This window comes from Pongo pygmaeus, chromosome 7 (genome assembly GCF_028885625.2).
Source record: "Pongo pygmaeus isolate AG05252 chromosome 7, NHGRI_mPonPyg2-v2.0_pri, whole genome shotgun sequence".
NCBI classification, from domain to species: domain Eukaryota; kingdom Metazoa; phylum Chordata; class Mammalia; order Primates; family Hominidae; genus Pongo; species Pongo pygmaeus.
In genome coordinates, this window is record NC_072380.2 from 67193707 (window position 1) to 67212560 (window position 18854).

At 44.8% G+C, this 18854-nt stretch overlaps 1 protein-coding gene and 1 pseudogene across 1 annotated transcript in view; one reads left to right on the forward strand and one right to left on the reverse strand.

Annotated features, from left to right (window-relative positions):
* Window positions 1-18854, forward strand: part of XKR4 (XK related 4) — a 429340-nt gene that overhangs the window by 329591 nt on the left and 80895 nt on the right. The window lies entirely within an intron of this gene.
* LOC129042651 (myotubularin-related protein 5-like) lies at window positions 12057-17784 on the reverse strand (annotated as a pseudogene).

Below are 18854 nucleotides of genomic sequence, written 5' to 3' on the forward strand. Positions count from 1 at the left end.
AGCTGACAGTCTAGGGATTCTGACCTACTCTCAAGGGTTTATAACATGAGTCCAAGGCTTCCCTCATTCTAATTATGTTCCTAGCTACCTACATGGTCAGTGTTAAGAGTCCTGTGGTTAAAAACCCCACCAGTTCCCCAAAAATCATATGGATCTGAGAATGTGAATGATATAAGGAGACGCAGCAAACACTCATTGAGTGCTCACTGTGTAAGCTGCACAATGCTAGTTACTCTACATACATAGTTTTATTTATTGGGAGGAAGTGTTGCATACTGGTATAGATATGGGCTCTGAAATCAGACTGTTCTTGTTTTGCATGTGGCTCACAGACTGGCAATGGTGATTTAGATATGTGAACAACAAGAATAAGAAATTTCTAAAAGGAAACATTGAGTGAGCTGCAAAAAGTAGAAAAAGCAGCAGTGTAAATAATCATGGCCATCTTTTAAAGAAACTAGGGAATTGGGTGAGACCCCAGCTGCACCCCTTCAAGGGAGTTAGGGCCTGTGCAGGTCCTCCAAACAAACAAACAAACAAACAAAAAACAAGAAGAAGAAGAAGAAAGAAAGTAGGAACAGGCAGAAACAAGATGAATAGATTAAAACTGAAAAGGTTCTGGAAGCAATCATGAAAGAAGATGTAACAGCCAGAGTCCCTGTAAGAGCAAGAGAGGGTGGCTTGAGAATGACTCAATGAGCAGGGCTCTAGGGACACATTACCAGGTTAAAAAAGTTGACTAAGTCCCAATTCAATTCAAAGGGGAACACCTAGAGAAATGCACTGAAATAGCCTTGCATGCTCAGGGATAATGACTCACAATAGGCTTCTTCCTGGCCTGAAGATTACAAAAATATGGAAATAAGAGATAAAACACAAAGAGAGGATTGTGGTAGCTCATGCCTGTAATCCCAGCACTTTGGGAGGCCGAGGTGGGCAGATCACAAGGTCAGGAGTTCGAAACCAGCCTGGCCAACATGGTGAAACCCCGTCTCTATTTAAAAAAAAAATACAAAACTGAGCCAGGCGTAGTGGTGAGCATCTGTAATCCCAGCTACTCAGGAGGCTGAGGCAGGAGAATTGCTTCAGCCTGAGAGGTGGAGGTAGCAGTGAGCCAAGGTTGTGCCACTGCACTCCAGCCTGGGTGACAGAGCAAGACTCCATCTCAAAAAAAAAGAGAGAGAGAGAGACTTATAAAAGAAAAGAGAGAGAGAGAGACTTATAAAAGAAGATGCCAAGAAATGAGCCTGCCTAAGTCAATTTAAAGAAGAAATTGGTGATCTTCTATGCCTGACAATATGGCTTATTACATAAAGAACAAAAAACGTCTGGTACGAAAACCCATAAAATGTTATATAAAATATATCTTAAAATATTGAGACATAGCTGAGTTGGCAGGAATATAAGGACAAGAGAGGCTATAAACAACAGGAAAGCACTATCTAGAGCAACAAGTATGACGCTAGCTTTCACTTGGAGAGCATCTGCTCATTTCTATTGACAGAGAAACTGAGTTTTAATGAGCCCAAGTAGTGCAGGAGACCAATCTGAAATACCCACATAAAGCCAGAACCTCAAAGTGTGGGAAAACTAGGATGGGAGTGAGGGGTGGGAAAACTAGGATGGGAGTGAGGGGTGGGAAATGAAGGAAACAGCCCTGCATAGGGACCTTGCGTGATTCAGCCTAGACTCTGAGTAGAGAAGTAAATAAGATTAAAATGTCTTTTGTGAGAATTTGTGACTACCTGCTCACTCTGACATGGACATGTGTCTTAAATTCACATTACTTGCGTGACCTTAGAATCTTCAAGCTAAAAACGAATTGAATGTACCATGGGTTGATTTTTATCCCCAATTACCCATCAGAAGCAAACAAATACTCTCTGAAAAATGCACATTAAATCCATGCCTCAAATAATGCCCGTGTATAAAGTCCCAAAGAAGATGAGCTCCTTCCCAATCAAAATCCTCTAAACACATAAGGGAACAGACCACCATGAGTGAGAGGCAGAAGACCGCAGCAACAGATTGGCAAAGTCAGCAGATACTGGATCTATTAGATTCAAATATAAAATAAGTATTTTAAATAAAGAAATGAAAGCATGGTGCAAGAATAAGAGGCAATCGGGTAGAGTAGGCACAAATAAAATTTCTGAAAGCAAAACATTGAAAAACTAAAATAAAATTTGTATGTGTAGATTAAACAGCAGATTAGACATAGCCAAAGAAGTAATAGGTGAAGTGGAAGAGAAATCTGAAGAAATGCAGCACAAAGAGACAAAGACATATAAAATATTTTTTAATGTCAAAATACATAGATGATAGAGTAAAAAGGGTTAACATATATTTAATTGTACTTCCAGAAAAATAAAATAAAGGAAATTAGAGATAGGCTATATTTGAAGAGGTAATAGCTAAGAATTTTTTAGAGTTGATTAAAGATGTCTATCTTCACACTCAAGAAGCCTAATTAATCTTAACAAGAATAAATGGAAGTTAATCCTTAAGTAGACACAGGAGCGTGAAGCTGCAGGACATCAAAAAACCAAAGATAAATCGAGGACTATAGGGAGCTGTAGGGTGCAGAGAAGGACGAAGCCAGATTTTTACAAAGAAATAAGTTTTGTTACTAACAGCTAGGCTCTCAAGAACAGAAATGGAAGTTAGATGATGTCAGAATAGTATCTTCAAAGTGTGGAGAGATTTAAAAAAACTATCAGCCTAGAAGTGTGTATCCAGAAAATAGTATGTTTTAGTTACAAGAGTGAAATATATTTTCATAAAACAGAACAGAAAATTTAATATTAACAGACCTTTACTAAAGAAACATAAAATATGTTGAACTCCAAGTAGAATGATTCTATAAAAAAGGTAGAAGATGCAAGAAGGCATTCAGTGGGTGCAGGGATGAGAGAAGATTACTGTGTAGGTAATCTAAGCAAAGAGTAATGGCATTAAAACAATTTTAAAAAGTCTAATTTAGGGGGAGTTAGAATTTAAGATAGATATAAATTCCTCCAAAAATAATAGCACATTAATCTGGACAGAATGATCAGACTTAAAAGGAGTTATGATGTGGGAATTATCTGGGAGGTGGGCAAATATTCTGATTTAGACCTTAGGTTAAATATGCACATTAAGATTTCTAAGACAATCTCTAAAAGAATACAAATAGAGTATATAACTTCCCAACTAGCAGCAAGAAAAATGGAATGAAGGATATATTAATCAATCAAAGGGATGACAAGAAGAGCAGAAAACAAAAGCTGAAGAGAGTGGGCAAATATAAAACATAAATTATATAGTAGAGATAGATATAAATATATTGAAAATAACAATGATTGTAAAGGAACTATAATCACAATTAAAACATGAGAGCAATTAGGCTCTTTCTACATCTACAATAACAATAATAATACTCCTAAAACCTAAGGATTCAAAAAGATTAAAAGGTAAAAATATGATTAAAAAAAGATAGCTGGTACAATTATTTAAGTATCAGGAATAAATAGAAGCTGTCAAGTACAACACAGCTAGTCACAGTGGCTCATGCCTGTAATTCCAATACTTTGCGGGGCTGTGGCAGGAAGATTGCTTGAGCCCAGAAGCTTGAGCCCAGAAGATTGATACCAGCATGGACAACACAATGAGACCTCATCTCTACAAAAAAAAAAAAAAAAAAAAAGTTTAAAATTAGCCAGGCGTGCTGATGCATGCCTGTAGTCCTAGCTACTCTGGAAGCTGAGGTGGGAGGATCACTTAAGCTTGGGAGGTTGAGGATGCAGTGAACTGTGATTGGACTACTGCACTACAGCGTGGGTGACAGAGTGAGACCCTGTCTCAAGAAAAAACATAAAAAAAAAAGTACAGCACATTGTCAGTGATAGAAGGTAATTACAATTAAAAATAAATAAATCACCAGGAAAATATAACAGTTCTAAACTTATAGGCATTTAATAATATACCAACAAAATATAAAAGGCAAAGATTTTCAGAAATATAAGGAGAAATTGACAGATTTTAACACAGCTCTCAGTAAGTAATAGATTAAGTAGACAAAAATGAGGAAGTATATAGAATATTTGAAAAATGCATTTTTTAAGCTTTATCTAACAATGGACATATGGGGAACATTGCACTCGACTCCACAATACATGTTATTCTAGAGTAATGCATGGATCATTTATGACAACAGACCAAATTCTGGACCCTAAACCAAGTCTCAATATATTTCAGAGTTGGTTTCACATAGATACATTTCTTTGACTACAACATTCTGAAGTTATAAATTAATTAAAAAATATATAACTTAATAAGCATTGGTCAGTTAAAAGGCATAATTCTCAACACAAATAAACAGAAATCATGAATCGAAGTATAGAGCATAATGTAAATTGAAAAATAATTTGGGTGAAATACAATAAAAACATGATATATTATTACTTATGAGGTATAGCTAAAACAGTGTTTAGAAGAAAATAATGTTTAAAAATAATATATTAGAAAAAGAAGAAAGACTCAAAGTTAGTGAGTTTGGTATCAAATTAGGAAGTTAAAATAGAAAATAATAAGCCCAAAGAAAATAGAAAAAAAATGAGATTATAATTATGAGAGCAGAAATAAGTAAAATGGAAAGACACAATACAAAAGATTAACAAAAATTTTTTTCTTTGAAAATAATAACAAATTGATAAATACCTAACAAAGATGATCAAAAATTTAAGAGGAAAGCACAAATTTTAAAAAGAAATAAAAAGGGGCATTAATATATTTGCTGAAGAAAAGATATTACTAATAACTTTGTGCCTAAAAATTTGAAAACTTGGTTGAATTGGACAAAGTTCTGGAAAAATACATATTACAAAAGCTGATTCAAAACGAAATAGATACCACTTTATACTCAGCAGGATGGCTAAGACCAAAAAGATAGACACTAACAAGTGTTGAGAAGGATGTGAACACATTGGAACCATCAAATATTAATGCTGGGAGTGTCACCTGGTGCAGCCGTTTTGGAAAACAGTTTGAAACACAGTTCCTCAAAAAGCTAAACACAGAGGCACCACATGAGCCAGCAATCCCATTCCTAGATATATGCCCAAGATATTTGAACACATACATTTCAGAAAAAATTGTACATTAAAGTGCATTATTCATAACAGCCAAAAATAGAAAAAACCAAGCATCTGTGGATTGATGAGTGAATGAATCAAACATAGTATAGCCATGCAACAAAATATTACTTAGCCTTAGAAAGGAATGGAGTACTGATAAATGCTACATGGATAAACCAGGAAACCATCAGGCTAAGTGAAAGAAACCAGACACAAAATATCAAACGTTATATGATTCCATTTATATGAATGGTCTAGAATAGGAAAATCCAAGACACAGAAGGTAGATAAGTGGTTGCAATGGGCTAGAGAGAAAGAGACATGAGGAGTGACTGCTAATAGAAATGTGGTTTTTTTGCGGGGGTTGATGAAAATGTTGTGGAATTAGATGGAGGAATGGTTGGACAACACTGAATTGTACACTTTAAATAGGTGAATTTAATGGTAAAGAAAATATATCTCAATTAAAAAGGGGAATAGAAAGCCTAAATGTTCCATAATCACAAGAACATTAATCACTACATTCAAATCTTTCTTAAAAAAATCAGTCTCATTTGGTTTTACAAGTGAATTCTATAATCTTTAACAAATTCTTTATAGGTAAGAAAGTGAATACTACACAACTAATTTATCATGCTAGAATAACACTGATATATAAAACAGCAAAGGAATTCTAAGAAATAAAAATTACAGGACATGTTTCCTGTGAACATGGACACAGAAATTATAAATAAATATTAATAAACTGAATACTGCAATGTACAATAAGAGCCAAAGGCCAGTATCAGGTTAATACATTTTTATATATAATACATTATTATATGAAATACATTTTTATATATAATAGTATATATACACTATATAATATAATATATATTATATAGTAATATATATTATTATATAATATGCCACATTAACAAATTAATGGAGGTACATCTCAATAGATGCAGAAAAGCTTCTGATAAAATTCAACAACCATGAGTGATTTTTTTTAATAACACAGCAAAGGTCCTGTTCAATGATTGAGGTTGTTTAAAAAATCCTTAAGAGCAGGAGACATAGGGATTAGGAAGAAAGGAACAATACTGTTCGTTTGTTTGTAGATTTATAATCAGTTACATTAAAAAAAAAAAAAAAAAAAAAAAAAAAACAAGGCCGGGAGCCGTGGCTCACACCTGTAAGCCCAGCACTTTGGGAGGCCGAGGCAGACAGATCAGGAGATCGAGACCATCCTGGCCAACAAGGTGAAACCCTGTCTCTACTAAAATACAAAAAAAAGCCGGGCATGGTGGCCTGTGCCTGTAGTCCCAGCTACTTGGGAGACTGAGGCAGGGGAATCACTTGAACCTGGGAGGTGGAGGTTTCAGTGAGCCGAGATTGTGCCACTGCACTCTAGCCTGGTGACAGAATGAGACTCCATCTTAAAAAAAAAAAAGAAAAGAAAAAGAAAAAATCAAAATGGGCCAGGCACAGGGGCTCACGCCTGTAATTCCAACACTTTGGGAAGCCGAGGAGGACAGATCACTTGAGCTCACGAATTTGAGACTAGCTTGGCCAACACGGCAAAACCCTGTCTCTACCAAAAATATGAAAATTAGCCAGGCATAATGGCACGCACCTGTAGTCCCAGCTACTCGGGAGGCTGAGGCACAAGAATCTCTTGAATCTGGGAGGTGGAGGTTGCAGCGAGCTGAGATGGCACCACTGTACTCCAGCCTGGGCAACAGAGCCAGACTGTCTCCAAAAAAAAAAAAGGGAGACTCCTGCCTTATAATACAAAATAAAAGTAATTTCAGATGAATGAAGAAATAAAATATGAAAAGCAAAATGTTAAAACCATTAAGAGAAAGTATAGGAAGCGAACACAGGATATGGATTAATTTCTCTTAAAATTACAGAAAATGAAAACCGTACAGAGAGTTATTAATAAATTCAACTACATTAAAAATGAGTACTTTTTCTTTCATCAAAAGACTTCACAAAATGGGAAAGAGAAGTAGATAAACAGTAGATATTTCCAGGAAATATAATTGGCAAAGGATTAGTATCCAGAATATGTAAAGAACTTTTAATAATCAATTAGAAAGGTGAATGATTTGGGCATTTCACAGAAGAGGAAATACAAATTACTAATAAAATTTGCAAAAATGTGCTCAAACATTTTAGCAATCATGGGAATGTACATCAAAATCATTTTCAGCAAGTTGAAAATTTAAAAGTTATACAATGCCGAGTGTTGGTTAATATGAGTAGTGACAGGAAGTCTTGCGTTCTGCTAATGGGAATGTAAGTTACTTTATGTATTTTATGTACTACCACGTTAGAAAATAATTTGGCATCATCTATTAAAGTTTAGTAAGCACAGCCCCAAAACTCAGCAATTCTACTTCTACGCATATGCACTAGAGAATTCTTACACACATATCACTATATAAGTACAAGATGATTCATAGCAGCATTATCTGTAATTACGGCAAAACAACCTAGATGTCCATTGATTCTAAAAAGGAAAAATAAAAATTGTGATATAGTTATATCATGAAATCCTATACTGCCATGAAAATGAATAAACCACAGCTATATTAACATGTACAAATTTTGTTGTTGTTGTTTTTTTCTTTTTTTTTTTGAGACAGAGTCTACCTCTGTCGCCCAGGCTGGTGTGCAGTGGTGCGATCTCGGCTCACTGCAAGCTCCGCCTCCTGGGTTCATGCCATTCTCTTGCCTCAGCCTTCCAAGTAACTGGGACTACACGCACTGGCCACCACACCTGGCTAATTTTTTGTATTTTTAGTAGAGACGGGGTTTCACTGTGTTAGCCAGGATGGTCTCGATCTCCTGACCTCATGATCCACCCGCCTCAGCCTCCCAAAGTGCGGGGATTAGAGGCGTGAGCCACTGTGCCCGGCCACATGTATGAATATTTAAAACACAATGTTGGGTGGGAGAGGCGAATCACAGAAGGGCACTATACTTTGATTATTTTATATGTATTTAATTTTATATAAAGTGACTATATGAATATGTCTGCCCCATTAATATGAGAGCTTTCCTGAACTAAGGAAAACTTGCAAAATATTTTCTCTGTAAGAGAAAAGCTCCTGAAAATCAGAGTTTAAACTTTCTGGCCTGAAATTATGTCTGCTAGAGTAAGTTTTTAGACCATGAACAGATAAAAGTGGTTTCTCAGAGAATGGGCTGATTGGGCACTATTGCCCCTAGTCAAATCAGAAGATACAATCTGTCCCTCTTCCACCACACACAAAAAGCCTTTGAGAGAATGAGAAAAACAATTGTAAGAGTAATGTTTACACAGTAAGAGTAGCAACAAGGTTATTTCAGACATTGTTATTCATGTACACAGGTGTTCAATACCGAGCCTTGCTAAATAGGCTGTCATGCTGTCAGCAATGCTAGCTGCATAAGCCAAATCTCCTAACAGAAAAGGCCTCTGACTGCATACTTCTGAGAATCTTCCAAAGAAAAATCTCCTTGTGCTGTCTGGAGCTCTGAGCCATTTCTGTGTGAAGGGCTGATTGATGGAGTGAGCTAATGAGAGATTACTGTTCCCAACCTGCAGCTTCTGTGCTGCTGCACTTTGTCCTCCTGCCTCACTCCACTCCGATACTTGGCTCAGCCCCTACCCTGAAACTATAGCTTTATTCCCAGGAAGGCAGAAAAAAGCTGTGCTGAAAGTTCAACTCAACCATCACGTGGAGGTACCTGGCCCAGTGCAAACTAACCTTGGAGCTTTTATCCACATGTTACAATGTGCATAACAGGGGCTCAACCTCAGCAGGCACAGCCATTCTGCCAGGGTTTTGGCACTGGGAGGTGAATCAAAAACTTTAACTGACCGATTTCTTTTTTTTTCTTTTTTCTTTTTTTTTTTTTGAGATGGAATCTCACTTTGTTGCCCAAGCTGAAGTGCAGTGGCACAATCTCAGCTCACTGCGACCTCAATCTCCAGGGCTCAAGCAATTCTCCTGCCTAAGCCTCCCAAGTAGCTGGGATTACAGGTGCATGCCACCAGGCCTGGCCAATTTTTTTGTTGTCGTATTTTTGTAGAGACGAGGTTTCACCATGTTGCCCAGGCTGGTCTTGAACTCCTGAACTCAGGAGATCTGCCCACCTCAGCCTCCCAAAATGCTGGGATTACAGGCATGAGGCTAACTGACCAATTTCAAGAGGGGATCAGTAGTAGTTCCATTGTGACCAACTTGTCCAATAAAGTTTAGGAGACAGTGGCTTTATGTTTTCACCATCAACTACCTACTCAATGACAAGCAAAACTTTTGCCAGGCAGTATCTTCTGAAAGAGATTCCTGCAATTATCCAAGGAAATAGCCACTTAGGTCAATGGACGTTTGCAGAGTGAAAGACAGTGAGTCTCCAAAGAGCAAACTCTTACCAAAAAGCAATGGCGCCTGCCCCAACTGTATGTTTATTGTCAAAAACCTCAATCCCTCTTTTTGGAAAAATTGGATAGGGAAAAATTCATTAACCCCAGAGAAGTAACTTAGTCCTATCTTTCACCTGATTTTTTTTTGAAATGATGGTATAGCCTACCTGATTGGGAAAAAAAAAAAAAAAAAAAGCAGAGGTTAGGAGTGAGGAATGAAGCAACTAATAGTAAAAATACACAGATCTAGAAGATGAACCAGTGATCTGGACAGCACCTTTATGATCTGCCAGCCAAGAAACAATCAAAGCTAACTCTAGGAATGTGCTGATAATTAAAAGGTAGGCGAGCATGAAAGAATATTAGAAACCTTTCCATGTGGCAAGACTGAAAAGAGGATATGACTTCTTAATAAATTAGATAGAAAGTGAGAGCCAAATCCGTGCATCATTCCAAAGTTGAGATCACAGAAAGTAGATGGACCCTAGGGCTCTTGTTATGGCCTGAGAGGGGAGAAAGGGAAGATAACACACACAGACTAGCTTTTCAAAAAGTTTGGCCAAGAAAGAAAGGAAAGACCCCACATAATAACAGGGGTGGAAGTAAAGTTTCCATTCAACAAGTGTTTTGATTCTTTTACACTTTGTACAGCTATGTTAGTGTCACTATCTACTATTATCATTATTCTTTCATTAAAAGTTTGTGGAGTACCACGAAATGATATCTGTCCACTACTATATAATAGAAAGCCCTGTAGTCCTCCCTTCACAGAAAAGAAACCGCTAATCACCAGCAGTTCTGTTAAAGATTGCAATAAAATTCAGGCAAGACATTTTTTCTTGAGAACTTCATTTTTAGAATACTGTATTTTCTAACCTGTAGAATTTTAAGGGACAGCCCATAAATTCCTTTTCTTTCTAGCTGAAGAATTAAGAGTCTGAGACTGGGGAATTTGAGACTTCTTTAAGTCAGTTTTGATGCTTGGTTTATTAAACTATTCGTTTTAAAGGAAGGTAACATTAACCTCTCACAGTAAATTGTGTCTGTCAAATACTTTGATATGATGTCAGTTGGCGAGTGAATGACACTGAGCCCCCACCCTCACTCCTGAGATTGAGTCAGCCCTACTTACAAAGCTTGCTGGCAAGCAAACTGCCTGTCAAGTTTGCTAAAAAGAACAGCAAAAGTGGGAACAGCCAAGCTTGTACAATTTTGCAGTTTCTTTCTTTCTTTGGTATATTTTTAGGTTGCCAGGAATCGATTTCCTCTTCTATGCTTTATAAGTTTCTATTCATAAGCCTGACAATTTATTAAACTTCATTTTATTCATATAAAATAGTCACTGCTCTGGAAAAGAGTGACTCAATAAAGCGCTCTTCTTCCCATACACCTGGACTTCTAGCCAGAGAACAAGATGCGGTGTGCACAAGTACCAATCAATGAAATGAAAAACACTTTATGAAAAACAAAGCTTAGTCTTGAAAATCTGAACATTTCTTTTATAAGTCACTGATTGAAGGGATTTTTGCAATCAAAATGAATCCAGGCAAACTCATGCTACTGGATTTTGATTAATTAAGCCAAAATCTGCACATCTGCGTAATGTCTAGCTCATAAGTGAGATGGTTCTAATCAGTGAGGAAAATGTGGTTTGGGGAAGAGGCTGCAGGTGGAGTTTGCTAACTAGCACATTTTATTTGTTTTTCTCTTAGTGGGTTTCTACTCTTTAGTAAGATTATTATAATCCTTGGTTTTCTGGTTTCCTGCCCACTATTTATCTCTCCCACTAAAGATCTCCCACATGCCCTACATAACAATAATCAACTAAAATGCAGTCGTCAACCTGGTTGGCTGAAGCTTTGCTTCATAGAACAGGGATGAAGCTAGAAACCACATTTTGTTCATTATGTCTATTCCTAGCTTCGTAAAGAACCATGGTGAACCAGTCAAGACAGCCATGTATACAAATAAAGAAAATTACTACAAATAAAGAAAAATACAGAGTGTTAGTGGAAAGATAAGCAACTCCCTGTAGCTCTGTGATTGAGGCCTTACATATCTAAAAGAGCGTTTTGCATTGAACTCTTCCAGTAGCCCTAAAATCCAATGTTATGACTTATTATATAAATAGTAAATGACTTGAACTTTTAGTCATAGTGGTATTAAGAGATTAGCAAATCCTCTCAGGTTAAAAAAAAACATATAAAGTTGGACAAAATTGTCGAAAATTGACCAAAGGTGATAACAAATTGAGATATTTTTTCTTGATTTATTTATTTATTTATTTTATTTTATTTTGCATTCGTTCTCTCTTTATATAGACTCTGGTTCTAGAAACAATTCGCCTGCGGCCAGCTGGCTGAACTATTTACAGGCCCATTGCAGGCTGTACGTTAGCCACCTCCCCACACGGTGCTCAGCTGTGACGCCAAAATAAGTTAGGGCTGGCCGGGCGGGGCGAGGCAGGGACTAGGGCTGTACACACGTGCTGGGGGCTCGGGGCCTCAATACTGCCGAGGGCCGGGCCGGGGCCCGTAAACATGGCCAGGGCGGCCCTGCCCACCCCTAGTGGTCGGTAACGACTGGAAGCAGAGCAGCCAGGCAAGGCCGGGAGGCTCAGGCGTCCCACAGGCAGCTCTGGATCCGGTCCACCCACTGCTGGGCTGAGGGCACGTCCTGGGCACAAAAGTCGTAAACGTGACGCGTTGTCTTCTCGTCAAAGAAGGCCTTCTCATCCACGTTCTTAGGGGCGCCCATGGTGGGCATGCCAGGTGCCACAGCCTCCACCTCCACCAGGTCAATGACACCCTTGCAATCAGTGTCCACACGGTGGTCGTAATAGCTTAGCTGGTGCTTGGTCTTGTCTAACATGAACCAGCGGGCCTTCCAAGGCTTCATGAAGGAAGGCCCCTTTCTTGTACAGAGTGCCCTGGTAGGACCTGTTCTCACTCTCAGCTGTCTGGAACTGGCTACACAGGGTGCTGTTGCTGTGGCGGGCAGCCTGGCGGGAGCCAGATGCGGTCGAGCCACTACTCTGGTCACTCTCCAGGCTGAGGCTCAAGGTGGAGCCCACGGGTTCCTCCTGCAGGTACATACCCAGCTAGCAGCGGTGGTGAGGTGCGGTGGACACTAGGAGGGAGCTAGGGGTGCCACGTCCATCTGGCCGGGCTTCAAGGTGCTGTGCAGCCTTCACCCGGTCTCAGGTGTCCTTCCAGCGCTTAGCAGGTCGGCCCAGCTCTGTCTTCAGCCTCTGCAAGCGTGAGATGGCGTCAGGCTGGGCTCGGGGGCAGCTGTGGTAGCAGGGCCACACCACACAGCATCTGCTTTGGGGAGGGCCTCCGTCAAACTGTTCTTCCTCTGGGGCTCAGGGGGCCCCTGAGCCAGTTCCCGGTAACAGGGAGGGCCCTCGGCCAGCATATCCTCAGTGCAGAAGTCCTACACTTTCAGGTTGGACACGTTGCTGTAGGGCCGCAGGACCTCAGTGTCCTCGGGTGCATTCATGTAGTTGTGGAACATGGCTGTCCTCTTGCTCATCAGGTCCACACAGAGACCTGCAAGGCAGCTGGCTCCTGCGCTGGCCCTTCTCCTCGTACAGCAGCCCCAGCTCAATGTGCTCATAGTCAGAGTCCAGCAGGAAGGTCTGGAAACAGCGGGACACGTGGTGGTAGCCGAGGAACTTGAGGTAGAGCTGGCTGAACTCAAACTCCAAGGGGAACTGCAGGTGGACCTGGTGTAGGCAGTCCAGGAACTACAGGAAGATGGTGTGAAGCCACTGCTCTGTCCAGCCAGAATGTGGGCTCCCCAGTGGCTGAAGCGATGACTGAAGGACAGCCACTCCTTCTCCACCAGCAGATAGAACCCCTCCAGCGTGCAGTAGAAGGGGTCTGAGAACAGCTGCACCAAGGATACCACCTGGGTGGTGATATCCCAGCCGTCCTCCAGGCCCATCAGCACGGAGGAACTTGAGTCCAGGAGCTCCCCCCTCCCAGCACCGACACCTGCAGCAGCTTGTGGATCTGAATCAGCCACTCCGAGTCCTCCGGCAAGTGCAGGAACGAGGCTAGGCTGGGCTCAGCAGTGGGGCAGCCCGGGACACATGCCTTCAGCAGCTTCTTGAAGCTAGCCTTCACCTGCCGCGCCTGGAATACCTTAATGGGCACCAGCTCTCACTGCTGCAGAGGGTCCGGCCGCACATTCTTGAGCTGGCCTTTGTCCCCGAGGATGTAGAGGGCTGCTCGCTGTGGCCACAGGAAGCCCGGGTCAGGGGGCGGGGGCACCCTTTGGCCTGGGGTGGGGCCAGCGCCTCTCTGCCAGCTAGCTGGGAGCTCACATTGGCACCAAGCCCACTGCTGCGCCCACAAGTCCAGACACTGCCCCCACTTACCTCGGGGTGCAGTTAGTCTGGATGCCGCCACCATGGGGTTGGACAGAGTGGTGACCCTGGCTCTGGGGCTGCGAATGTGACTGCCCATGTGGGCTGAGGAGAAGCCGCTAAGTGTGTTGCGTCCGGACGAACTGGAGTAGCGGGGCATGGAGCTGACCACAGCCTGCAGGTATTTCTCCTGCTCCAGGCTACTCGAGTCTGCCTGGAACTGGCCTGGAGAAGGTGTGTTCTGGGCCTTAAAGAGTCCGACGACACCTATGCCGTACAGGCCCCCAGAACGCAGCAGTACTGCCTTGGACCGCCGGCTGCGCCAGCAGACAACGGTGAAGCGGTTCTGGCGGTAGCAGTGGGACACGCGCCGCAGGTCGTTGTCCTGGACACTCTAGGACACGATCAGCAGCCCCGGGTACCTGCGGTAGATGGCATACATGAGGTTGACCGAAGAAATGCGGAAGGATTCAGACTTGGCCCAGCTCAGGCGGCTGCTCAGGGTGCCCAGGCCAGGGCACTGGTAGTCGCGGCAGCAAGCCCTTTCCACCAGAAGGCTGCTCATAGTCATGCGGTCCGAGGGCTTCAAGGCTGAGGACGGGGTCAGCGTGCTGGGCTCCAGCTCCTCTGACACTGAGATCTCGTCCTCCTGGTCTTCAGGGGGCGGCTGGCCCCAGTGCTCCTAGCTGAGGGGGGGTTGTACTTCTTGCCAGTGACATGCTGCCGCCCAGTGGTCTTCTTGACCTTCTTAACCAGGTTCCAGGACAGGGTTCTGAGGGAAGGACCCTTGTTCTTGGTGACTCGGGGTGGCCAGCCGGGTGTGTACGTAGAGCCCAGGGTGAAGGAGAAGGTGGCCCTGACATCCGGCGTGTACCGCAGCTTATGCAGCTGCTTGCGGAAGAGCTCGGCATTGTCAGACCCCACCTCCTCATCAAAGGCCATTTTCAGCAGCTGGAATGTGCAGGAGTGCAGCTGCAGCCCTTCCTGCGATAGCTGATCCACAGGGGTCTGGATGCTGATGCATTTCTCCTTGGTCAGCACGGCCACCTGGAAGGAGCGGAACACCTCCTTCTCCCCCACCAGGGGGTCTGTGAGCATCCCCATGAAGATGACCCGGTACGTAATGAGGAAGACAGCGCCCTCAGCTGGGAGCAGTGCTGGCCACCCCGCGCTGCCCGCCCCTGCACCCTCCTCACGCCCATCCGGTGGCAGGTAGACGCGCAGGCCGTCCAGCACACATTCCTCACCAGATAGCAGCAGCAGCCTCAATAGCTTGGGTTTCTGGATGGGCATCAGCCTCCGGTTCTCCCGCTGCACGGCCTCCAGGGTCTCAATGTGCATCTGGATGATGTCTGGCACCATGACATGCAGCCCCTTGAGGTGGTCACTGGTGACCCTACTCTCTGTGCAGACCTTGTCCACAAAGCGGTTGATGAAGCGGACCACAGCCCCAGCTACATTGCAGGTCTCTCTGTCCTCAAAGCCACTCCCTGTGTCATAGCTCTCAGCCACACTGCCAGCCATGCTGTTGGGGACCAGGCTGTTGCTGGCGCTCTCCAGGTCACCCAGCCCAGGCACTCCTGAAGCAGGTGGCTCTTGCTGCTGTCCAGGGGCAGCAGGAGGTAGCTCACGCAGTTGGCATAGTGGATGGCCTGGCTGAACACTGTGCTCTCCTCCTTCTGCATCAGCTCCTGCTGCTTCTCATCACTCAGGGATGGCCACAGGCACTGCTGCTCAGAAGCCACGTCTAGGGCAGAGCACTCTTTCATCCTCCTGGGAAGGTGCCTCCCCAACCTCCTGGGCTGGGGCCTGGTCCTCGGTGGGCTCCAGGTAAAGGGCCCAGATATGAGTCTGCATGTCCCAGTAGAACATGGCCTCCCAGAATTGTGGCATGCTCCACACCACCTGCTCCTGCACACAGCTGTAAGAGAACTACGTCACCCCCGGGCTCAGCTTCCAGTAAGGCTGTGACCAGAGGCAGCAGAGCAGCCGAGATGCCATGCTTGTCCAGAGAAGTGCAGTCCTGCAGGCAGCAGTTCATCATACTGATGACAAAGTCAAACTGCTGGTGGTCCAGGATCACCCAGTTCTGTTGCACATGCAGGTACAGTTCCTGGGTGAGGCAGTGGCGGGCAGCTCACCCCTTCAGGGCCCTCAGCACGGCTGGGAGCAGCTTCTTGGCCTCAAGCATCTTCCCCTCAAACACGTGGGAGATGCAGTTGCCCACGTCCTCCAGCTGTCCTGGGCTGTTGACCTGCAGCCCGCCGCACCCCTCCAGTATGGCAGTCATGCGGGGCCCTGAGGGCCCTGTGGTCCTCCTCACAGCCTTCACGGCTAGGGATGCATCTTGCATCTTGGCCTCAGCCTAGTCCACGATCCACTGCGCAGCGCCCTCATGCAGCCAGGGGAAGGGTTGAGGGGCCCATCTCAGGTGGCTGCTGTCACCCGGCCTCTGCACCTTGTGCATCGCCAAGTCTGAGTACAGGTTCTCGTTCTTGTAGAGCTGCTCTGCTAGTTCTTGGATGTGATGCAGGACACGTTGGGGGTGGTTCTCATCCGCCCGCCTCTGTGCCACCTCGTGGGCCACCAGCTCATCAAACAGGTCCGTGGGTCGGTACGGGACCCCATGTTCCAACACAAAGAGAGCAAAGGCCATGCCCTCCAGCACCTTCATCAGGAAATCGTCCTCCACCAGCCCACGCTGGCCTAGGAAGGCTGCCTTATGGAAGCGGATGACAGGCTCCGAGTGAATGTGCACAACGTGCAGGCACCAGAGATAGCCCTGCAGCAGCTGATCAAAGAGCCGCAGGAAAATGGCGCACAGCTCTTTGTCCTGCATCTTCAGGGAGGAGGGGGACGTCGTGGGTGGAGGGAAAGCGAGGTCAACCAACTCCAGCTCCGGGTCCAGGACCATGCTTAGAACACTGTGCGTCTGACTCTGCAGTGGCTCTAGCAAGGGCGGAATGTGCACACACTCAGGGATGGTCACCGTCCCTCCATCCAGATCAGTAACAATCACATCTAGCAGCTCCTGGGTCTGTGCCTGGAAGGCCGCGTTGACCCCGATGATGAAGGGCGTGGGTGTGCTGAGGACCTCCAGCAGCTGGGCTGGCAGGATGGTCACATAGGCGAAGCTGTATCTGAGAGGAAACAGCAATGCCAGGAGGCCCCTGCAGGCATCGGCGAGCTGCTGGTAGCTCCGGGAGAGGAAGAGAATCTCGTGCTCCATGAGGGCGGCACAGAACAAAGACAACACGTTGGTGATGCCCAGCTGGCAGAAGAGCAGGGCCACGCTGCAGCTGCTGATGGGCAGGGAGTCGGCCAGTGGAGTCTGGATGACCTGCCGGTCACCAGCCCCCAAAGAAATCGTCCTCTGCTAGCCCCCAGCCAGGGGCACGGTGCACGTCAGCAGGTTCCCAATTACGTTCCCTGGGAACACATTCAGGCCCTCCAGTGGATGGCATAGATGAGGCCGAGGCTGTTCCTGAACACCTCCGCATGGTCAAGTCGCGACACAGGTACCAGCGTCTTTGGGGCAAACATCTGGGCAGATGGGGCAGGCGCTGTGGGCGACAGGTGCGTCTGGCCTCCCTCATCCTCCTCTTCCTCCCTCTCTGTGGCATCCTTAGCGCGCGTCGTTTCCTGCTCCCAGAAGTTCAAGCAGCACAGTAGTGGGGCTCGGAGTTGATGTCAGTGAGGACAGCAACAAAGAAGGTCGGTGGATTCTTCTCGGGACACAGCTGCCACCCGCTGGACTGGCAAAACTGCTGGGGAAATGGGTTGGCCTCCCAGTTCTTCTCCGGGAATGACTACAGAATCTGGCCCTGACTTTTCCCACTCCCGCGCGGGTGTGGCCTGAACCCCACCAGCAGGAAGTAGTCTGTGATCCGCGCCATGGGGAGGGACGCTGGGCGGGTTCCGAGGCTCAGGGGCTCGAGGGCTGCGCGCTCATGGCCCGGGCCTGGCCCTGGACCGCGCACCCCGGACACCCCGGGTTCCCTCCGCGGCGGCTGCGGCGGCGGCCCGGGCTCCAGAAACCATCTTCTCAGCCAGCCCGGCCCGCCTGGCTATTCTTGAAAATGTTATAGAGCTTCAGGTAAAGGCAGCAGGAATCTGTGGCCCTCTTGGCAAAGACTACCTTCATCCTTCCTCCCCCTCAGTCAGTAAGAACAGTAATTTTACCGACCTGAACTTCAACATGGAATTCATAAACTTTGGTGCTAGAGGAGGCTGACTCAACTGCGAAATAGGTCAAAATACTATAGCCTTGTTCACTAAAAATGGCAAACTCGGTAGGAAACAAAAAAAGAAAGAAGACTTGTAGCTTTTCCAGCTCAAGATTACAATCACAGTTACAAGTGGTAGACCAATAAGAAATTGAATAGCGAGATCCTGGATATGATACATCCACAGTAAGATTAGATAAGATCTCCACACATTTCTGGCCTGCAGATAACCAATGCATTTGTGCAGGTGAGACTCAAGAAAGCCAGGCGGGAAAGTAAGGCCATGGCAGACTTGAGAATGGGAGAACTCTGAATGTGCTTCCTGACCCACACAAAGATCAGTCATCAGGAGGTAGGAGCTTTATGGGTTCAAGGTGCTTGAGAAAAATCTGGCCAAATCTTGACTGATCTCTAAGTTATGCAGACAAAGGGACAACCTCAATGGCTACATGTCATGGGGAAGAAAGGTTATACAGTTTAAATCTATGGAAATTACTTAATCAACAACATCCTCAGAAAAATTAATCAGAATTCAGAGTTGCCATAACATATTACCTAAAATTTCCATTTTAGGGCAAAACAATTACTAAGCATGCAAATAATTAGGAAAGTGTGATCCATACTCAGGAAAAAAAGTAATCAATAGAGATTGACTCAGAGTAGCGGCCGGGCGCGGTGGCTCACACCTGTAATCCCAGCACTTTGGAAGGCCAAGGCGGGCGGATCACCTGAGGTAGGGA